Below are 23,259 nucleotides of genomic sequence, written 5' to 3'. Positions count from 1 at the left end.
GCCACTTGATTGATTGCTGGCTGGCATCAGGAGTAGTCATATATTAAGTGAAACATATAAAGAAAAATACCATGATAAAATTAACTGCTCATTTTGATTTCTCTCTTTTGTCTTAGCTCCCAGAATGCATGCAGCATCACAGTGGTCACAGGGGAAACAATTTTACATATTGACATAACTTACAACACTCTCAATACATGGCCACAACCCCCATATCCACTAACAGACAAAATCATTGTGCTCAGCACTATGCAGCAGCAGTTGGAACACATAACAATTTAAAAAGGATGCCGACCAGGAAAATATAAGCTGATGTCTGAAATACAGAGAGGCCATGCAGGTTTGACAAGTCTCACAGTTACAGTACATTTTACTTTAAAAGAAAAACAAACCGGATTTTACGTATTTTGGGATACCTATTGTGATAAGTATTTATGTATTGAGCACAGCAGAATAGCAGTTTGCTATGTGGAATATAAATTATATAAGTAAGCCACCTTATCTAGGCAATTTCATCTGGATTCACTCTTAGGAAGTAAGAAACAAAATATATTTTCTCAAACTCCTTTTTTCTTCCTCAGTTCTCCAATCTGTGTCATCCTGTAATTTTATTTCAAGCCCTGTTCTTATATTTCAATCTCCTTTTACTCACTTCATGTACCTGCAGAGCTACGGTACTTTCAACAATTTTAAGAATTGCCTCTAAAATGGACCCCCAAACTCATTCAAGCCTACAAACTTCAGAGACTTTGGAGAACAAATTTCTGGAACATTAAAAGCCAATGTGCTACATTTTCTTCCAATGTAAAGAAGGCCACTTCACGAATCTTTAAAAAACAATTGCAAAGAAAGAGAATATCTGTGACACACGGTAGGCCGTATGTACGAGCACAACAATCCCCTCAAATTTTGCGTTCACAAATGAATCACATTCCCTATCTTTTGCTAAAAACTTTGGATGTGACAAGAGGAAAAAAAGGAAAAGTACCGAGAAAAAAAAGATTGTCCAAAGATGTGTTTCAGCATCCTGGACTGTTGCAAGGTTTTGAGATCAGGTGAGAACATCTTATGTGTCTTGACAAGCAAATTCCTTAACTGTCCATTAGTGATCATCACTGCTCCTTTTTACAGCAGCCCATGTGTGTACACTCAGTGTCTCCTCCTCAGACAACTGCATTTAAAAGGATTGTAATTACTATAGATTTACAAGTTTGATCGCATTTTTGAGGATTTTCACCCAAATGGCTGTACCAGAAAAGCATAGCTATGAACTTCTTTAGGTTTACGGGTTAATACAGGAAATGAGATCGAGCGGTTTATCAAGTCTCTTCCTGCTAAAAGACAAATGAGTGAAGCAATGTAAAAGGTAACAGCTCTCCTTCAAAGCAAATACTCTTTGGTGTCTTGACTATCCTTTCAAACCTTTGGCCTTTGTGAAAGGGTGGTCTCACTCTGCACTTGTTTACATGTGTTGATAATTCAAGAAGTGCTACCTAGGCAGATTTTCCTGCACAATTCTGATTTCTTCTGCACTCTTCCAATTGTAATATGGCTTAAAGCAATTCTAATTTGACTTCCAAAAGAGATCCAGAAAAACTGCAAGCCAAAAATCTTGACATCTGAATTGAGCAAATTAGTATAAACTACTCTCAAGAACAGAACTAGTGGGCAGACAAAGAAGCATGGAAAAACTCTCGAAACAGCCTCTGTAAAAAGAAATTACACCTCAGAAGTCTGAGGGTTCTTTTTAAAGAGTTAATAAGCATTTAGATTAGAAAAAAATCCAATTCATATGGAATGTGTAGGTTTCCAAACAACATTGAACAATATCCTTAATCTAAAAAACCTAAACTTCCACAGGACAAAAGGGATGATCCTCACGATAAAAATAAATAAAACCAACCAGGATCAGAAAACAGGCATCTAAAAGGCAGAGTAAATGGTCAGTTTTCACAATGAAAAGCAAGGTCGTCAGTTGGGTCCAATATAGTCATAAATGACCAGTAAAAGAAGTTAAGTGGTGGTGAAGCAAAGCTGGTGATTATACGAAGCTGTTCAGGCTAGTAAAGAGGAAAGCCAACTGTGAAGAACTGCAGAAGGACTTAACATCTTTCCCTGTTCTTTACATTATTCACTAGCATCAAATGTTAGCTACTATCAGAGACAGGACATGTGTTCGAGTAACCACTGGTGCTATTCTTACTTCCTTGTTAATTTGCAGGAGAACGGGTCACTTCTGTAGATACAACCAAACCACTGAGTCAATAGTGTGCTCCTGACTGGGTTCATTCACGCACACGTTCCGGGACTTCCACTGTCACAAGATCTAGTTTGGAGATCGATGTTGTTAAATGGTTTGTGTTTGCTTCTAAGTGGCTTCTCCTGAATGATACGTCTAGGCAGGAATCTTCTATTCAATATTAAAAGGTTTTAGAGATTCTTTCCAAATTCTGATCTCTATCTGCATGAAGATCTCTAAACCCTTGGACACAGAGGCCAAGTCTCTCAAAAGTTAGAATCAGACTGTTTTAACTTTTGAACACAGGTGCTATAACTATGAGTACTGTTTATTTCAAGGATAGATGGACAGATGAAAGGTCTTTTTCCTGTGTGAATCCTAGTTCTTGCATATTGTTCCAGTGAGAGCTAGCCATGCCTAAGCCGTATTTGCTTCTGAATGCAATTTAGTTAAATTAAATCAGGTGCCTAACTTCCACATTTGTTGTATCAAGTGGGCAGTTACAAAGAGACCCAAAATATTCTGGTATATAGGAGAAAGTATAATCTACAGATTATATGAATTTCATAATCTGACCAATACAAGAATATCCTTGCAAAAAAATACCTAGGGGGCAGAGGGAGAGAAAACTACAGGTACTTTTAGCATTGAAAAGAACCTCTGCAGTTTCATTTTACTGATGAGCAATTCTCTATCCATAGAGTTCCAGTATAAATATCACCATTTTTATAAACAACCAGGAGCACAGTTATAATTAGTAATATAATCCCCCTTCTAGATTTTTAGGTCTTGTTCCATTTTCATCATTCTCGACTTCATCTTCCTAAGAAGGGGCATCATTATTTGAGAAACTCCCTGATAATCAGGGGCTGATCCCAGGAAAGCAGGACGTTGATAATCTTGACTTTGAAGGAGTACAGGATCATGAGAGTAACAGAAAGGGAAGAGAACTGAGCATTTAAAGAGATGTTAGAAAATTCAGTATATGAATGTGAAAGAGACTATTTAGTCATGTTTTGCATCTAAACAAGTATTTGCAGTGGAAGAGTGAGAACAGTGGGACAAAAAAATTTTTACTGAATTAAAAAAAAATAAAAAAATCACAAGAAGCAGGTTTGGGAGCTCAGGCAACAAAACCCACTTTTGAACAGAAATACAGCTCCACTCGGAGCAAAGTGCTTAAACAACCATGCTAAATGGTACTTCCTTACTAAGCACATTCAGCTAGTATACACAAGCATTTCAAGCCATCTCCTTCCAAACCAATTAGCCCGATTTTTATTTTTTTGACTTTACACTCTTACAGCCTTCTTACATTAATAGAACTGGTTGAGAAAAGGAAGTAACAACTCTGCCACCACATACCTAGAGAGACAGCCATCAAACACCAAGAGTACAAACTCTCTTCTTACACTTGTGTAACAAAAAAATCCCAAGTGACATCTACTGTAAACATCATTCTCTGGTCATCTGGACTGCAGACTTCAAGGATGCTAAATAAGATGCTCAATATACTCCTCCCTTGTGTGCTGATTACCTACACCGTCATACCTTACACATGTTATTTTGACAGACCAACAAGTGTGGACTTCTTGGGCAACCAAGAAGTAATCACTACCCAATTTCTTTGCACAATTAACATTAGAAATAATTTTCCAAAACTACACCTGGTAAACAATTTTAAGACTCTGATTTATCAAAATTCAGGCAATTTCATTCCAATGGGGAAAATAAATATTTAATTACATATATGTATATACTTATGCATCCTCTTAAACACATTTACATTTTAAAAGCTCTTTGAGCTCTGTATTGGTTTACCTATTATATTTTTGTCAAATAAATGGAATATTCATATTTAGTTTATATACACTTAAATTATAAGTCTCGTATCTGCATTCTGAAAAGTTTTTTTCCTCACAATGCAAATCAATTCCTTTAAAATTACCTTGGACTTTTCAGAGACTAGTATGTCAAGATTGTTCAACCTCTCTGTCTTCCTCCTTTGCCGTGTAACAACCACCAATTTCTGGAAGAAAATCTGAGAGTGCTAAAGGGCGGCGTCACCATATTCAAAGCATGAAAGAGCAGAGAGAAACGTGGCTGTCACCACCTCCTTGAATAGGAGTAACCTCAGCAGCCTGAGCCAAATCCCATGTTACCCAGAGGCAGTCTTTCCACTGATTTAGATGAAGCTGAATACAAGTTGAAACAAGCTAAGTCAGCTATTGCTCAGGGAATTAGGGGAAGCTACAATGTCACACTATTGTATAAAAACATTATAGTAAACCTTCTGTCAAAAAGCTTAAGTAACTAGGCTTTGAAATGTGATGTGGAACTTGCAGTTTGGCAAGGGATACACCTGATATCAGAGATACCTGTAGGAAGAGCCACCCAAATATGATGAATACTAAAATATATAAATATATATACATCTCACTTCACACCTGCTAAGATAAGTCTTGTTGAGTCTGGCAGCCCAATTCTCCAAAGGCTTGTTAGGCAGACCATTTTCTCTACCCTGATGCATGGACTGACCAGGTCATTTCCTGCAATTGCTCTTTCTGACAATCAATTTTCTGCAACAGTGCCAGGCAACTCAATGAGAGGAGAGAGGCTCTTTCTTGCACTTCAAATACTGCCTTTAATGATGTCCAGGTAGCATAGAGATTAAGGAAGCAGTCCACATGGAATAATTTAGGTTGGGACAACTGCATTGCAGAATTCTGAATGGGGCAGTGGGGCAGCAAGAGATAAAAAGCACAAGATGGCCAGAGTGGGCAAGTGGATGGCTAGAAAGTTTAGAGTTGAGAGAAATTCAAAATAGTCATGGAAATGAGCTGGGAGGATGGAGCAAGAGCTGGGACTCACAATGGTCTCAGAAGACAAAGAGAAAGAAGAGGGCCAAATCTGGAAGGTGTAAAGTGCAAATGAATAGCAGCAGGGCAACCAAAAGAGGAGAATATGAATGCAGAAGGAAAGGGAATGTGGGATTAAGTAGAAGGGGAAAGAAAAGTGAGTGGCAAGATCAGAAAGTACATTTCCCAGAAAGATCTGAACTTAGGGGTCCAGAGTTGTTACATTCTTCTGGCAGCATACAGCTGTGAAAACCGCTGGAAGTAGTGTTTCATTCCCCTCCAGTAGCTAGTTCTCATTACAGCCAAGAGCTTGTTACAGCTACCAATTATGTATTTCAAGTGCAAATGTCTGTTCTAACCCAAACCGAGAGATGATATAACTCCACATGATATAACTACTTTTCAGTTGGCTTTTAAATAGGAAACCACATCCAAAGCAAACTCCTTTAAAAGGCTGACTAGTTAGTAACTAAGTGAAGTATTCCAAAAGTTTAAAAAATGCCAGAACTAAAGCTGACTAAGGAGACTTAATTTCAGGTACATACACATTAGCATGGGAACTCTGCTCCTGTCCCTGAGCAAGAAGCTACTCAGTACTTCCTTTATTCTTTATTTAGGAGTTGGCCTCAACTTCATTTCATATTGTCTGTTCAAATTCTCCAGCAGATACACTTAATTTAAGAACGCTTACAGACAGTTACTTATCAGAAAGCCTACCTTGTATGCGTATTAAATATAGTCTTAATTTTACGTGTATGTATTTGACAGTGAATTTTCGATGTTACATTATTATTTACCTACATTTTAATTTATGGTTTTGTTTCAAAGAGTAACTGTTGGCACACCATATTTTTTCTTGCATTTCTACATCTACAGATCTCCCCAGAAAAAAGCACACCCCCCAAAACAACAAAAAGAGCAAAACAAACAATCCCAAACTCAGCGGCAACTGCAATAAAAGTATTCACTCACAGGATCAAATAACTGAGAACTGTAAAACAACAGAAATTGTTCCAGCTCATATATTACCTAAAATACATGACTGTATCTTTCACAGTGTTGAACTGCTGAGGTAAATCTAAAAAGAAAATGGGCAATTTCCTTTATTTATTTTCTGCAATTGCATATTTTTTCAACAGGTAGCAAAGAGCTGGAATATAAAAATTCCTATAATTTTTTGAAAATGTAGTACAAAACTTGCAAACAGTTACCACATTCCACCCCCAGCCCCAAGAAAAACCCCAAACCACAGAAAAATGATAAACACAGATCTGTTCCTCAATGAGAAATGTCATATGCCAAATGTGATATTTTAACATTTGAATGTTTGGAATTATTTCAATACTGAAAGCTGAAAGACTGTTTTAAAGAGAAAACAAACAAATGAATACAAAAATTATGCTTTCTTGCTTTCTGCTATTCTGAATTCCCCCCCCGCCTTCCCCCAAAAAAATCATTATGGGGCTTATATCAGGGAAATGAAGTTTATGCCATGATCTAACACCTCTAACAAAGTGATCAGCAACAGATCAGGAATTTATTCCATCAGTCACCTATATGAAACTATGAGAATCTTTCTTTCACATCTCTTTTCATAAACTACTGCTCTCTCTGTACATTATAGAATGTAACTGTCTGATGTACATTCTTAATACACTGTACTTCATCTTCATAAACAAATGCAGATGGCAAATTTGTTTCTCATAACAACCAACGTTGTATACCTATTTTTTTCATTAGTTTCCTAACTTATGAATGCTAAACTGAACATTAGAATTTTTAAGTAGAAAACAGTGTTTTATCAAAATTGTTTTCACAATGTTTCAACTCAGAAGAGAAGCTGCAGGAAAAGCACATCAATAGTGGGATGGGGAGGGTCTGATGGTGACTCATTTTACATGTGATTCGTCAAGATTTATACAGCTATCAGAAACCACTAAGAGAAACTCAACTTTTCATTGTAGTACATACTTTGTGTTCTCTACACAACATGCTTTTATTACCACCCCTTAAAAAAAAAATTGGTTTTATCATTTGATCAAGATACCATAGTATTTTGCAGTAAAATGTTATCTGGTGAAGAAAGAAATGTATCAGAATGATCTCTTTTATCTGGCTGATGCATAATCAATGATCCTCCCTCTACAGATGGCTATGAAAGCATCCAAAAATGCTTAGATGTGAGGGTTCATCATGTGCCACAAGATGCTTTTTTTTCTCCTTATTTTTTTAATTAGATTTTTAACATACACCCTCCTCCCTGATCACTAGTCCCTTCAGGGCTTCAGTGATTTTTAACAATAAATAACTAAATCTGTGAATAGCTGGAGTCCTGACCTCATCACATCTGGCACCACAATTTATGCATAGTAAGCATACTATTGATGATTTCAGATGTCAATACTCCAGAATTAAACACACCTACTTGTAGGCAAACAGGCTAAAATAAAAATATACAAATGTCTCATGTATACAGCATATCAGGCTTATCAGGATTGAACATAACTGCCTTAAGTCTTCCTCCTCACCCACATCCCTCTACCTGTATTGTCAACAGGTACTCAATCACTTTCTGCTACTGAAAAATTAACTTATTCACAAAGTTAATTTTCTTTAGACAAAATTATCAATTAAAGATTACAGAAATATTTCTAATTTAACAAAATGCAGAATCAAGTGTTAAACGAAGTAAGACTTCTAGACTTTTAACTGCTTTCACTTACTTCCATCTGTGATCACGCTCTTAATGCTTCAGTGATATGCAGAAATAAATATTTAAGTAAATAAACAGTTTGATCAGCTGGATGGTTTGGGGGGCAGAGGTAGGCTGTGCGAAACTTCACTCTATCTGAAATTTACTATATCCATTAAAAATATTTTCACAAGTAATTCTTAGTACATGTTGTAAGTGCCAGGGGTAACCAAAGGAAAGCAGACAGCAAAACACAATTTCATTGGTAGAAATCATGATTTAGTTCTCTTCTCTAGCCAAAGAGCCTGCCAGGAAATATCATCTGACCGTCTTATATAAAAAAGCAAGAAAGATATTAGAGCTCCCTTTTTACAAAAATTACCTAAAAGAAAAAAGAAATGTAATCAGTGTAAGAAAGTCCAAACCACATTGTACATAGTGCTAGACGTCCTGGCTGCATGAAAATGGCACTCACAGTCTTTTTTTTCTCGGGCTGTTTTCCTCTCCACTAATACCATAGCTACCAAGACACAATTCTCCATTTGCTCCTTCCAAGCAATAGGAGATTTTCTCTCTCTCTTTCTCTAAGTATCAGCACAGATTTTTCACTTCCCTGTAAGAAAAGGATGGCCACATTCAAGTAATAATTGTTACTATGCTTCTTGTAATAGTTAAAACCCCTTCTTCATTCTGTAGCCACAGTTACAGGCTGTATGACAAGGCTTCAAAAGTGAAGCTGCAGCTACTATGGATTCAGACTCTGTGATAATCCAGCATCAACTCCAGCAATGCAAAACTGAGGAGCAATAGAGTTCCTGTAGAACCAAATTAATTGCCATTTTTATAGCAGTAAAACTCCCACATCTTTCATTTCATTTGATACTGAAATACAGACAAAAGTATGACTTGCAAAAAAATTCTAATTCAGCTCAGAATACAATTCCCACACATACTTAGCCCCCATCAACATGCATCCTTTACCTTCTCCCACCACAAACAGCAGCTCTCATGCATCCTTTACTTTCTTCAGTCCCCCTCCCCCCAAAAACACCCTTCTCCTTCCATTTTGTTCCTCATTTTGACCTGAAACATTTTTATTTACTTCCTCATTTGTGTGTCAGTATGACTAAACTATATATTGGGTTGCTCATTCCACTTGTTGACAATGAAATAATAAAGTTTGAAATTTGCTCTAAATTATAATAATAGATAAATGAAATTTAAAACTAGGTAAAGTTTCTGATTACTTTTATGACAAGAGAAAACATTTATTTATCCTAATACAGTCTTTACATACAGCCTCCTAAGGAACAGCAGAACCGCTTCTCATGAAACATGATAGTTTATTATGGCTTTGTAGACTGAATGAGAAATTGTTCCAAAAATAGCTCTGTCCTCCTTTTTATGACATAATAAATTACAATAGCTTATTAAAGTAAGTTTCAATACATTACATATAGGGGGAGCAACATACATTTTCTACCAATCTTTCAAAAATCTTTTCGCTCCTACTTTTGAGGACACGTACCTAAACATTTGGCAGCAAGTTTCACGTTTTACAAAATGCAGGTCAAAATGTACATGATCTCAATTAATGCTACCAAAATCAGAAGGCTATGACAGAGAGAGATGAATTGTCTGCCTCAGTAAATTTCACCAAGGCACAACACTGTGGTAGTAGTATTTTTTAAATATCTTACAAACATATCAAGAATCCTATTTCATGCACAACAGAAAATATGAGGAGTTTAAATTGTAGTAACAAGGAACCACTAATAGAAGTGCAAAACTGGAAAGTCTATATTTAACTTGGTGCTCAATCATTAGAAAGGTGCCCCATAACGACCATATGTTACTCAAATATGTTATCACACCTACAATTTCATCATATGTCTCCCAAGAAATTAATTAGCTCTAACTTTTTCAACTTTGACAAAAATGTCTGCGGTAAGTCAGATTACTAGCTGTTGCAAATGCTTCAAAATTCAAAGCTTGCCTCAGCTTTTATTTAACCTTTTAATTACAATCATTGAATAACATTTGGAAGGCAGATGTTCCTTTTTTTGCATATGTAGTTAATAATGAAAAAGACCATTTATTTTAAATTAATATTACTTTTTCAAATACAAAAATGCCACAGTCATCATTTTATGCAGCAAAGAATGGATACATCAGCAACATTAAAATACCAGTTACCTTAACTGGACATGGACTAACCTGAAGAGAATGAATTCCAATAAACATCACATAGTATGATTCATTTACACAAAAGACTGGGAGCAGATTAGGACTCTCAGCTGATACGAATATACTGAAGCAATACAGAAAAGCTCAACTTTCAGCTGCCACCTCAGCTCACAAAAACCAGCAACAATTATGTTCAAGATTAACACAGGCATGATGAGAATAGATTCATTCCATGTTTTCGAACCAAATAAATTTTAAATGGAAAAGTCACAAGGACAGGGCACCAAAAAGCAATGATATATAACCTAATCTAACAGTACACACTAAAGTACCAGCAGCAGGGGTCAAGCCTATCTCGCAACAAACTGTAACAGTCAGTCTTGGTAGATGTCATTCACAAATCTGATTTATTTTGTTGTGATAATTACAGAGGATTTGCAAAAGTTACTCCAACAACTTTTTAAGTCTAAAAATTATCCAATAAATCATTACCTATGGAAGAAATACTAACATAAAGTTATTTTAATACAGGCATACAGACAACTTCTGAACATTTTTATCGCAAAACACTCTGAAGTTTCAGTCCTGATATCAACAAAAAATTAATAAAAACCAAATTAATTTTACAATCTATACTTCCTCAATTCTTAAAAAGTATTAGGTACATCATTATAGAGCTCTTTGAAGAAAATTAGTACTTCGTAACATCATCAAACGTGTGATAATAAAGAGGTTATACCACTGTTGAAGGCTTATTTTTAGAGTTTCTTGAGGAACAACTCTATAAAACTATTAAATTTGCACAGAATTAACAACTAAAGGTTCAATGAACAATGAAGACTTTCAATAAAAAGCTTTTCAATAAAATAACTTTTTCAATAAAAAAAACAATAAAGTTTTGACCAACTTTTTCTTAAGGTAGCATGATGTAACATGTCACCATAAAAAGTAAAACAAGTAATTCAATACTTGATTATTTTCTCCTCCAAGCTCAGAGGAAGGTTCCTGTCACTTCATCCACTGTCAAAACCACCCTTTATTATGAGAACATAAATTTAACCATGCACTTACACACATGAGCACACATATGGAAACACTAAAATGTAATACATTTTTGAACAGGTCTGAAGATAGCAATGTTACTCCTGTGATTGTCTAAAAGCGTTATAAACCTAAGCTATCAAAGTTAAGCCAAAACTCAAGATAAACCCAGTCTTTTTAAATGGGGGGGGGCCAATCACATTAACAAACCCTAACTCTGTCTGCAAGGATATCACAGCTGAATTAAAAATGAGAAAGAATGAAAAAAGAACAAAAAAGTACCTCCCAAAAGGAAAAATAATTTGAAAGTTCATTTGGGTCTACGTATTTTCAAATACTTTAACCCAGCAGCTATGGCTATTTGAAAGCATTCATTCAACTGCCTTCGTACACCTTTATGCTTATTTCATTCTAATTTTCCACAAGTTTTTCTGTATGCTGGAATTGCTGGAAACACAAATTATTGATGTGGATGCTGAACTTTAATTCTATCTTCCTCTGTTTTTCTCTAGAAATGTCTATATTCTTACTTAAAGAATAAGGTGACACTACGCAGTATTTCTAATTAAATCTGCTACTGTATAGTTGGGTATACAAAATATAATCAGAGTAAAACATGATCATATCCAAATAAAATTTCAATAGTGTCAAACATACAGGGACAATATGAGACTACAAAATTGACTTTAAAATAAATATTCAAAATATTTACAACATAAAAATTCATGAGTACAGGTGTACTATAAATAAAATACAAAAAAGTCATACACTAAAAATGAAAAGAAAAAAAATAACTGTCTAAACAAGCTGTCTAAAACCAGCACACAATTATGATTGCCTACCCCATAACTCATTCAGTCCTACACTGTAATTCCAAGTAGCTTTTCTACATGTCTTCTGCACTGAAACTAAATCAAAATGCAAGTTTTATCTTTGACTAGAAGAAATCTAGAAAATATTAAATTTAGAAATGTTGCTGTGGTGTCTCAGGGAAACTACAGTTCAGCCAACATATGCTCCAATTTTCTCTTTGATATAGCTTCTGCAGTAGAATTACATGTTTCATAAGGCAGCGCAATGATGAGCAAAAGAGGCGAATGAGGTGAATTACAGGAAACACAGTTTTGCCAGAAAAACCAGCCGACAACAAAGACCAAGGAAATTAGGTGCTCAAATAACCACTCTATTTCTTTTCCCTACACCTTTTAAAACCAGCAGCTGATATCATCTAAGTGTGACAAAAAGCAGGCACCTCCGACACATTCCCATAAAATTTGTGAAAGCAGACACCCATGTCAAAGGGAGGGAGAGGTAACCGGTTGGGCAGGAGGAAAATCGCCCCGTAGAAGATGACGTATTATCAGACAACAGAAGACTCTGCACCGGAGAGGTCAAATGCAGGCACAAACACAGGAACAAGCTTTAAACTGGCCACAGATGATGGTGAGGAACAAGTCTGCAGGGAGCCGAAGCCCCATCCACTGCAGCCCACCCCAACCTCCTCCACCCAGCAGCTGAAGACACTTAAAGCCCATAATGATTTGGGGGTAACTGTCCTCAACACCAAAAACCAAACTAACTGGACCATCTGCAGGCAGTCCTTCAGCATAAGCAGACCACTCATTTTTAAAAAGTGTTCATCCTATGTGTTGTGCTTAGAAAAAACAAAAAGACTTTCCAATCTAAAAAAAGACAGGGATGAAAATCATGCACCTATGCATGTTTCTACTTGAAATCTAAAACTGAGTTCACAATATTTTTCTAATAACCAGTCTCAAAAACACCTCAGTACAGGTATAAAGAGAAGAAGGTTACTTCCCTGTCCTCAATGGACAGGTGTTGATTCACATCTCCTTAAGAATGTTCTAAAAAAGCAGATGACACCTCACTCTGATAGAAATCATACCTACCTTCACAAGAAATCCTGACACAGGCATGTTTTATATCCTTAAAGTGCTTTGAAGGTAACACAGAAATAGCTGTGTTACATTAAAAAAAAAAAGTGTATATATATCCTTTTAACAAACTTATTTTTAAACTGAAATTTTTTGTTCTAGGAGTATCTATATATTTTTAAAAAGCAAATTTTAGTGTTTACTGTCATCACCTAGTTCCCTTTTTTTGAGGTCAGCGACACAAAGAGGTGCAACAAAACCCAAAGAAAAGCAATTGTGATTCAGACTACTGTAAGTGTATGAACATACAAACCAAAGCTGGTATGCAAGCCATGCCTTTTAAATGGTAGCACAAAATTTTGTTTGGTATTCTCAAGCAACAATCCTTATACTTCGGCATCAATAATCTTATGACAACCATTAGTAAATATTGTCCAGCTTTTTTGTGGCTGAATACCTTTTCCATATTAGTAATTTTAATTAATCATTTTTATGTTTCTAATGAATACATATTAAAAATATTTTTTCTATTAAGATATAGAATATATTTTTATATTATATGCAACCTCTCCAAAGTCTTCACATGTTCTCTGATTTTATTTAAAACAAGCAAATGAGTTCCTTCACTACAAATGCTGATGAATTCACCTTTCTTGCCCTCCCACAAGACTCATGTGCCAGTGTCAATGTATCTGAAAGGAAAATCCCAGTCCATCATAGAAAACATCTTCAAGGAACATTTTTCACCTCACACTGGAACCCAACTGGATCCTTGAGCACAAAGATCAGTAGAAATTATCCAGGTGTCTTTCAACCCTAGTCTACAAAATCCAAGACACCCCAAGAAAAATGCCACAAGACACCATGCCATTATCAGCATTGCAAAAGGATGCCTACAAACGGAGGAACGAAACCCAGGAAACCCTTATCCTGCTCAACAAGTACTAAGCACCTTACGCACCGATCCCCGCAGCTATTCCCCTTGTCCACAGGGAAGCCACCATTATTCCAGTGCCTCTGACGACAGCGCTGAGACTCCTAACAAATACAGAGCACTGAGAAGAGAGGATTCCGCTCTGCCTGAAGGCCAGGTGAATACAGGTATTACCAGGAGTTTTGCTAAAGAGAACCCAGAGTTCTCCCAAGCACGGGAGCAAAATGACACATTTCACCAAAGTTGCTGAAACTGCCCCAGTTAAACTCTCCAGATCCAGATGTAATTTCTTTTGTAGCAATCAGACTTTACTTGTTATTTCATATCCTAATCAAAACAACACAGACAAAAATAATTTGCTTACTGACGACACTTTTTTCTTAAACTGTCTTTTTAATGCTCTTCCTCTCCCACTTTCGTTGCATTGAAATAGCGACTGACATCAGAAGGCAGCTGTGCTGCACGCACCCCGCCACAGCACCACAACTGCACGAGAGCCTTCCAGCCTCCCTCTGAAAAGCTGAAACCTAATTAGGATGCTTAAGATAGCATTATGGATATTGCAAACAATAAATAACTAACCCAAACATATAAGCTATCACAAACGCAATGGATAATTTTTTAATCTTTTTCATCTAAAAATATTCTGGTGTTCCTACATGTTGCAGAGAAAACAATAGATACCACTTGAAAAAATGCTTGCTTTTCTATTTTGCACCTGCACTCTTCTGCTGTGAAAGTGTGTTTCACATCAAGATTTTTATCATCAGCTCTTGAGGTGGGTTGAATTAGAGTAACAGCATTTCTGGAAAACAGACCACCAATATACTGTGAGATTCCTTTGCTGACATAAGTAAGCAGTAAAATGTCATCTTCACATTTTCAAGAATTTTTTATGGTTTTGTCTGTATTCCATGAGTTTGCAATTATGTGAAAAGCAGACTTAAAAATACTTTTCCATTCTTAACGTTAAAGAAATTATGCATATAAATACTCACATAACTTTGTAATTTTGTGAGTAAGCTACATAAGCATAATTCTATATTGTTTGAAGGCAGACCCTAACTCCTTATTTAGGCACCTCAAGATTTAGAGACATTCCAAGGTGTAAACAGGCTCCACACAAGTTAATACATCCAGTGGGGGAGCAGTATCTCCAGAAAAACAGGGAGCCCTACCCTTAGGGACATAAAATACTGGTATTAATGTTTCAACATCCTGGTGACTAGAGAGGGGAGAAAGAGAGGGAGAGAACACGGAATGCACTACCGAACAAAGATTTTACTAATTCAGGCAGAGTAACAGCAGAAGCCTGGTAAAAACAATAGGTAGGCCTGGTCTATCACCCATATAATTTTAAAGTTCTCTCCTCAGCCACCAGCCCAGGTCACCTAGGCAGAGTTCAAGCAAAACTCTGCCAAGGTGCAGGGATCTACACGGCTCCTTTATCCATAAGATGCACCAGCCACCAGGCAGGAGACATCCTTAAGAAGCCCCAAAGAAGCCAATACCAACCTGAAGGCACAGTGTACACTCATTTGCGAGGTCAGGGCCTTTGTTTAGTCTTCTATTATTATGTTTCACCCTAAAATCAATCTTGAAACATGTATTATTTAAAATGCAGTGCCATATTAGCTTGGAATCTATAATTTTAAGGAGAAAATACCACTGCAAGAAGTAAGGCTGTAACAGACCAGAGAAATACACTGGCAGTGACTCAAATTCGTCTCAACAGGGCTCAGTACAGACATCAAAGACCCATACAGACAAAACCTCCTGCAGAACATAAGCATTCAATTACTAGATCCAGTAAAACTACAGAGTTTGATTTAACTGCTGCGGGCTTTCATATTTTTATCTACGCAATGTTTCACTGTAAAATGGTAAAATATGCTCACAGTTTCAGGTATAACAATACTACAAAATCTTATAAGAGCTCTCAGGTATTTAAACATAATTCCTGTCTGGTCTTAGAAGCCTCATTACAATGTCTGAAGCTTGATAATGAACTTGTTAAATGTATTCACCAGCAAACTTTTACTATTACAGATATATTAAATATTTAATAGTTATATTCAGTTTCCCTTACACTCCCTTAATGCAGTGCAAGTAACAATTTGTGTTTCTGATGTGAACTAAAATGATTTTACTCACAGGTAAATTCAGGTCCTTTCCAACTCACCCCAGACATCAATGGCTGGAATTGTAAGCATTACCTCCTATCTGTGCCACCACACTTCTGTGAGGTTTCAAGTAAGTCTACCAAATATAATGGCACAAAGCAACGAGTCAAAGTCCTACAGCATAACTATGAAAATATTTCTCTGTACAAGGACCATATTCATAGTCCAGGCATCTGTACCAAACCACAAAGGGTCTTTGGGATATGATAAAACAAGTGAGTATTTCAAAATATAATTTACTTTCCAATTTGTAATTTGTGCAAGTGTACTAATTCACAAGCACATCCCTCATATTCCATTAAGCAAACATTAGTTTATAGAAGGGAATGACAAAATGCAGCTCTTCCCATAGGCATGTTTTCTGAAGAAATCATACCTATCAAAATGAGTTCTAAAAGTAGAAAAAGCAAAATTTGCTATCGCAAAGTTGAAGTGCATTAGGCCAGGATTCAAAATTGCTCCAGTATCACCATCTTACACTACTTCAGTGATGTCTTATGTATCAATGCACCCCAGAAAAAATCTACAGTGTTAAACTGCAAGAAAAGACTATTCAAAGCAATATTCAGGCTAGGTTCTTTTTCATCCAGAAAAGTTATTTACGCAATGTACAGTCAAACCACACATTAAAAAGAACTATCTGTATCATGATCTAGATTGCTGAAAACAATGCCAACTGGGTCACTGGACACTCATATCCAATAAAAACAATTTGATTTTGAAATAAGTTTATGAAAATTTAAAAATACAGTATGATCAAAGTTCACAGCCCCTTTTCTATTCCCGTGTTTCATGCTTCTTGGAGGAGGGACTTCAAAATTCAGAAGTAGGTTTCAGGAAGCTGATTCACATCCCAAAACATTTGACCCATTTGGAAAAGCATAATTTAGCTCATTATGGAGTCCTTATTGTATCTGGCACCACAAACAAAGCATCCAACTACATCCACAGGTAAGAATAAAACAGACAAACTTTTTTAGGCTACTTGCAGCAACTGAAAACAGATTTCTAAGCATTTCAGAGCTGTAAGAACAAAGAATGGAAAAGGAATTGACTATTTTACACAGAACAAATGAAATAAAAATCTCTGCTGGCTAGCTTTCTCAAATTTAAAAAAAGGAAATTTAAAAAAAAATCAAAAAAGGGAGAAATAATAATCAGCTGCTGGAAAAATAGCTTTAATGAGCACTTGTAGCACCACATTAAAACACCCAATTTGCTTAATAAGTAGGGAATGTGAGTCTAAAACTACAAAAGGAGTGTGAAATGCCATGCTACAGCAAAAACTGTATCAGAAGAGGACAGAGTGCACTGAATTTAAGTAGAATTATACATGGAAATGTACAGTGACTTCCCAGAAAAAGTATACCAAACTTCCTATGTCTAGCTAGCACTACACAGCACTTCCCACCTCCAAAATAATCCGAGCCGTCGAAAGTAAGTGCTTACCAGCAACGTATCATGTCAGAAGTCCTAGATTATAGAGATCAGGGAAAGCTGGGGGCTGGGAGTGGGGGGCGCGAGAAGGGAAACCAGAACAAACATTTATCAGAAACAGCGTTTGTTGTTGGCTACATATTCCTAGGTACCCATATATTAGTGCAGCTGTGATCAGCAAGTTAAACCTGACTGGCCTATCTGCAGGTTTTGGAGCTTCTCCTGTCACCAGCTGGAAGGTTAGAAAAGGAAAAGAACCATTAGTGGGACAGGCCCTCCCTGCTGGGGGCCGGGATCTCAAACCTTTCTGTAGATACCCAAAAGCTGAACCTGTGAACTTAATGGCAAAAAGTACTGCTTTATGAGAAAAACTTTTTTTTTTCGTTAAGGTTTCATCTGCTGTGCAAATTCCTGCTAATGTAGCTGTCTTGTTGGAAAAATACCTACCCACTGCAGGAACGCCCCCCCACCCCTCCACCCCCCGCCCCTTTTACTAGGGCAGAACAGAACGCGGAGGAATCCTCCTTCACTGAGGGATTTGTTCTGGGTTGTAAGAAGATTATCTCCTCTTCAGTGGCCTCAGGTACCGCGGTCCGTCCGTTGCTGACTGCTAAATGGAGCAAGGTGAACTACTGTGCTACAGCAAACAGTCACGTGTGACTGCTCTCCTAGGAATTACCTTGCTCGAGCTCTAAAATATGAGGTGTCTGACAGAGAGATGTCAATGAGAAGACAGCCTGCAAGTTTCCCACAAAAGGGAGACGTATCTGCTAAACGTTCAGGATACGTGCAGGAAACCTGTATCACACTAACACTTAGGAACATGGACATACTGGGCGCTCCCTACTCTATTTTGTTAGAGGCAAGAGAAAGGGAAGTAGGGAAACACTTCAGAAACACACACATCCCCACACCAAAAAAAAAAAGGAAGATAAATTGCCATTTTCTCTTTAAAAATAGCACTAGCACAAATTTGAAAGGAAACCTCTCAAACAGAAGTAAATGCACTGAAATAACATCCCACCTAAGCACAGCCCCACTTTCAAATAGCTTTTGTAAGCCTCACGTAATGTATGAATCTATTAAAAATACCTGACAGGAGGAGTCACACGTAAAGACCATCTAATTTTCCAACAAAACAAGAGCTCTATGGTGATCACTGGTCAAAGATTTTGTACAACATAGCTCAGGGTACCTTCGCCACCTCTGACAGTTCAGAATATCACTACAGTTATTTTCCTCAGGTGAAATCAGTATGTTTTATATAAGCAAACAGAAACTGATTTTTTTTCCAGAGAGTAAAACATCACAAAAATACATCATTTTGATTCAAAAAGGTCACCTCTTTCTTTAGCAAAGACTAAAGATTACTAAAACATCTCAAACAGAAACAAAAATTTTAAAAAACCCAAACAGTTAAACACCATTTCCAACTCTCTTTATAATACATTAAAACAAACTAAAATTCCTTAGCAAAAAAAGCCAGTGGCAAATTTAAATGTAATAGGATGTGTTAATAAAAGACAAGATTATAACAACACTACCACAGTTGATGGAAATCAACAGATTAATAAAAAGTATGAGTATTACTCATCCAGCTTCCCAGAATAAACAAAATATTCTGGATCACTCCGATGTCACCACCCATTAAAAGCCAATCTAACTAATCTTGCCTCAGATTCCCCCCCCCCCAACATTTTAAACAATGGAAGGAAGAATAATTCTCCCATTTCTTATTCCTTCGAATTCTGTTTTTACTGATCAGTGAGTTGGATTGTCACAGACATACTAAAAAGATCATTTATCTGGGTATGATGAAATAAGCTATTTATCTTTAGCATCAACAGAAAATAAAACCACCACAGAACAGTTAAGTACATGTCAAAAAAATAACAAAAAACAACTTTGGAGTAAGGATGGTTTCAGCAAATCAGCTACAGAACAATAAAGAGCAAGACAAATATTCCAAAGGGTAAAAAAAAATAATATTCTGGTTACAAATCAGTCATGCATGGGGACACCCGGACAGCAAGAGTTCTTTAGAAAAGTAGTCCAGATTTAGAAATTTGATTGTCTTTGAAACAATCTGGGAAGAACAAACAATGCAATTATGTTACAAAACAGACAAATATCATATCAAATCATATCAAAATATCATACCATATCATATCAAATCATATCAAAGAGCAACCTGGTCTAGTGGAAAGTGTCTCTGCCCATGCCAGGGGGTTTGGAACTAGATGATCTTCAAGGTCCTTTCAAACCAAACAATTCTATGATTCTATAAGAGACAAGTATCATTATGCTACATATTAACAAAGATTTTGTATGTAAATCAAGGGAAAGAGCTAAAACAAGAATTTATTCCTCTCTATCGGGCAAAGACAAAAGCTCTGAAATACCACTATTTACAAATTTTGAGCACTACCAAATTAAGGAAAAAAAAAAATTAAGGGGAAAAAAAAAGCTAAATTGAGAAAAGTCCTGAGAGGATAACAACACTATGAAGTTTTTTCTTTGTTTGTTTGTATGAAAATACCAAGTTTGAAGCACAGTAAAATATCTGGCTAGGCTTAGCCTAGAACAGAGAATATGGTAGGGAATAAGAGGGAGGCGGAATATAATAATCTTAAAATATGCGAGTCTCATAAGGAGGACAGTGATTAATTGTGCTTCACATCTACAGATGGCAGTACAAAAACTGATCAGCAGGGAAATTTAGATTACATATTGTTAGAAAGTTGGTCTAAATAAAGTTTGTTAAGTTGTAGAACAACTTCGTGTCAGAAGGTCACTGAAGCTTTCAAGAACACCCCAGACAAACGTCATGCAAGGACTTTTTTTTGGTTGACTCAGCATCAAAATGGGGGACAGACAACTAACACTCAAAATCTCTTCCAACACCATATTTTTAAGTCCAATAAAAACATATCAATACATAATCTAAGTTGGCAGCCTTGTTGGAAACAGAGGCCAATATTTTTGAAGTTAACTAGTTATTTTGGTAGGTAATTTGCAACATAAGGACAGCTGTACTAGTTCACCTAGCTTAGTGAGGTTAATGAGGAAGTGATATACTTTTCCATTTTCTTATTAAGACTCACATATCTGCACTGCAACTGAACTGCAACCGTCCATTTGTTCAATAAACATTTTTTTATACACAGGAAGCACTCTTTCATCATCATAAGTACAACCTTGACAACAGTCATGGATCACCTTCACACATAAAATTAAAATATTACCTAGATTCTAAGAAAAGTGGGTTTGGAGGGGAATTTCTGTTTTGCTTTTAATTGGACACAAGTTACACTCCTTATTCCACTCAGTTTTACTGGGGAAAATATGGAGCACCTCTCATTCCACCTGGATCTTCAACCTGACCAAGTGGACTCATTCACAAAGGAAGAGTCCGAGTCACATCTTCTCCAGTCTGGCAACAGAAACAGCTACGGGAATGTCGTGGTTTAACCCCAGCCAGCAACTAAGCACCACACAGCCGCTCACTCACTTCCCCCCCACCCAGTGGGATGGGGGAGGCAATCAGGAAAAAAAGTAAAACTCGTGGGTTGAGATAAGAACAGTTTAATAGAACAGAAAGGAAGAAAATAATAATAATAATGATAATAATAACAATAATAAAATGACAATACTAATAAAAGAAGTGGAATATACAAAACAAGTGATGCACAATGCAATTGCTCACCACTCGCCAACCGATGCTCAGTTAGTTCCCGAGCAGCAATCCGCCACCCCCCAGCCAACTCCCCCCAGTTTACATACTGGGCATGACATCACATGGTATGGAATACCCCTTTGGCCAGTTTGGGTCAGCTGTCCTGACTGTGTTCCCTCCCAACTTCTTGTGGCCCTCCAGCCTTCTTGCTGGCTGGGCATGAGAAGCTGAAAAATCCTTGACTGAGTCTAAACACTACTTAGCAACAAATGAAAACATCAGTGTGTTATCAACATTCTTCTCATACTGAATCCAAGACATAGCACTATACCAGCTACTAGGAAGAAAATTAACTCTATCCCAGCCAAAACCAGGACAGCGAAGCAGCAAGCTCTCTCTGAACTTTAACCGGAATCCTAAACTGAATTAAAATAAAAAGGTGACTTCATCCATACATCTCCTCTCATGTTCCAACCCAGTACTCCAGTTCTCCAGCTTGGGAAGAAGTCAGCTCTCTCATATTTGCTTGCTGCTGCCCAACATGTTAACCTGAACTACAGGTTAACAGTTTCTGGGAGGAGGGAGTGACTACATTCAGCAGTACACCCAAAGGCAAAGTGGAAGGAAATGCCAGTCTTCCTTCACAGGCAATTCCCAGAACAACATCTCAAACCAGCTACAAAAGGAATAAAGTTGAGTTGGGGACAAGGACAAAATAAGGCAGGCGTGCTGACCCTACACATCAGAAAGACAATGACTGAAACATTCCGATTTTATTACAGAACTAATTTAGTTAAAAGTCTGGCATAAACTCAGCAGAGCTGTACTCCAGGAACCCACACACTCTCATCCGTGCACACCAGAATCTATACCAGAGAATCACTTACTCAAGACCATCAACCTGGCAACCCCTCTCAGTTGTAACTACTACTCTGTATGTCTAGTTTGATTTTGACTCTGCATCAAAATGGGGGGATGAAGTCTTCCTTCAGTCTTTGGCAAAAATCCACTGAGGGTCTCCCTTCATCCTACTGGAGATCCTCTCCATAGAGGGGCTGCCTCTCTCTCTCGGAGATCAAGGTTCTGTTTAAATTAAGATTTTGTAGTATATGGTTTCAAAACACTACATGGAAAATGCACAGAAAAATACACAATTTCCATAAACGACCACTTCCTCAATAACTAGAATTCAGTATTTTGCAAATGAAGATTTATACAATGTTTTCTTTTTGTTCCTGCTTTGTTTAATGTAATCCAACTGAATACTTAAAAACGCTCTTTCTTCAAGGTGTTTTTAATCCACTGCTCCTGAAAAATAATATGTCAATATTTTTAATGATCATCCTATAATTGTTCTCTTCAAACAAACCTTGAACAAACAATACAAGGCTACTCCTGCCAACTCACTGACCACAGGTCAACGCACGTAGTAATCCTGTATTTTTAGCTCCTGAATATTTTTTATTGTTACGTACTGTTCAGCAAAAATCTTTAGCAGTGAGCACAGGACAACTGTATTTCAAAACACTAGTCAACATATAACATGAAATAGTATACCACACAACGTCTTTTCACTTATTTCCAGAAACATAACTTCTAAGCCTGCCTCCAGTACTACTGAAAGGACCTTATTGCAAGTTTCAGTTGCCAAGCTCACAAAAGAGCAAACAGTAATGAAAACGAAAGAAGAAAAGATATTCAAGGGTGTGCTGGGTTTATTTTTCCATATAACATAACCAAAGGCTGTTCTGAATTTGGCAGAATGGACAATCTCTGATAAAATTTTGTTAAAGTTTTACCTATAGTCCTAACTGAATCTAATTACACAATAAATCAGAAGCAGAATCTGTCAAAGTAGAAAATTGTGACCACCTAGGGTCTGAAGAGCAGAGAATAGCTAGATGCCTTACCGCCAATCCATGGGAGGAAGGCATCTAAACTGTGTTCCATCAACACCAAATGTGTAAAGGGGATAAAAATAACTGTAAATATTTTAAAAGGAAAGAAAAAACAAATTATGTTTCCTGAATGTTTAGCCTTTAAGTGCAGCTGAATTGCATTTGCAAGCTTTTCTCACCTTTATGAGGCATTAAGAAATAATCACTGTAACACTCATC

At 36.8% G+C, this 23,259-nt stretch overlaps 1 protein-coding gene across 4 annotated transcripts in view; it reads right to left on the bottom strand.

Moving 5' to 3' along the window:
* AKT3 (AKT serine/threonine kinase 3) overlaps positions 1–23,259 on the bottom strand; it is a 161,021-nt gene that overhangs the window by 108,982 nt on the left and 28,780 nt on the right. The gene's annotated exons all lie outside the window — the stretch shown is intronic.

The sequence above is a fragment of the Aquila chrysaetos genome, chromosome 13 (assembly GCF_900496995.4).
Source record: "Aquila chrysaetos chrysaetos chromosome 13, bAquChr1.4, whole genome shotgun sequence".
Taxonomy (NCBI): Eukaryota; Metazoa; Chordata; class Aves; order Accipitriformes; family Accipitridae; genus Aquila; species Aquila chrysaetos.
The sequence above is the reverse complement of the archived record's forward strand: the minus strand, read 5'-3'. Positions and strand labels throughout refer to the sequence as shown.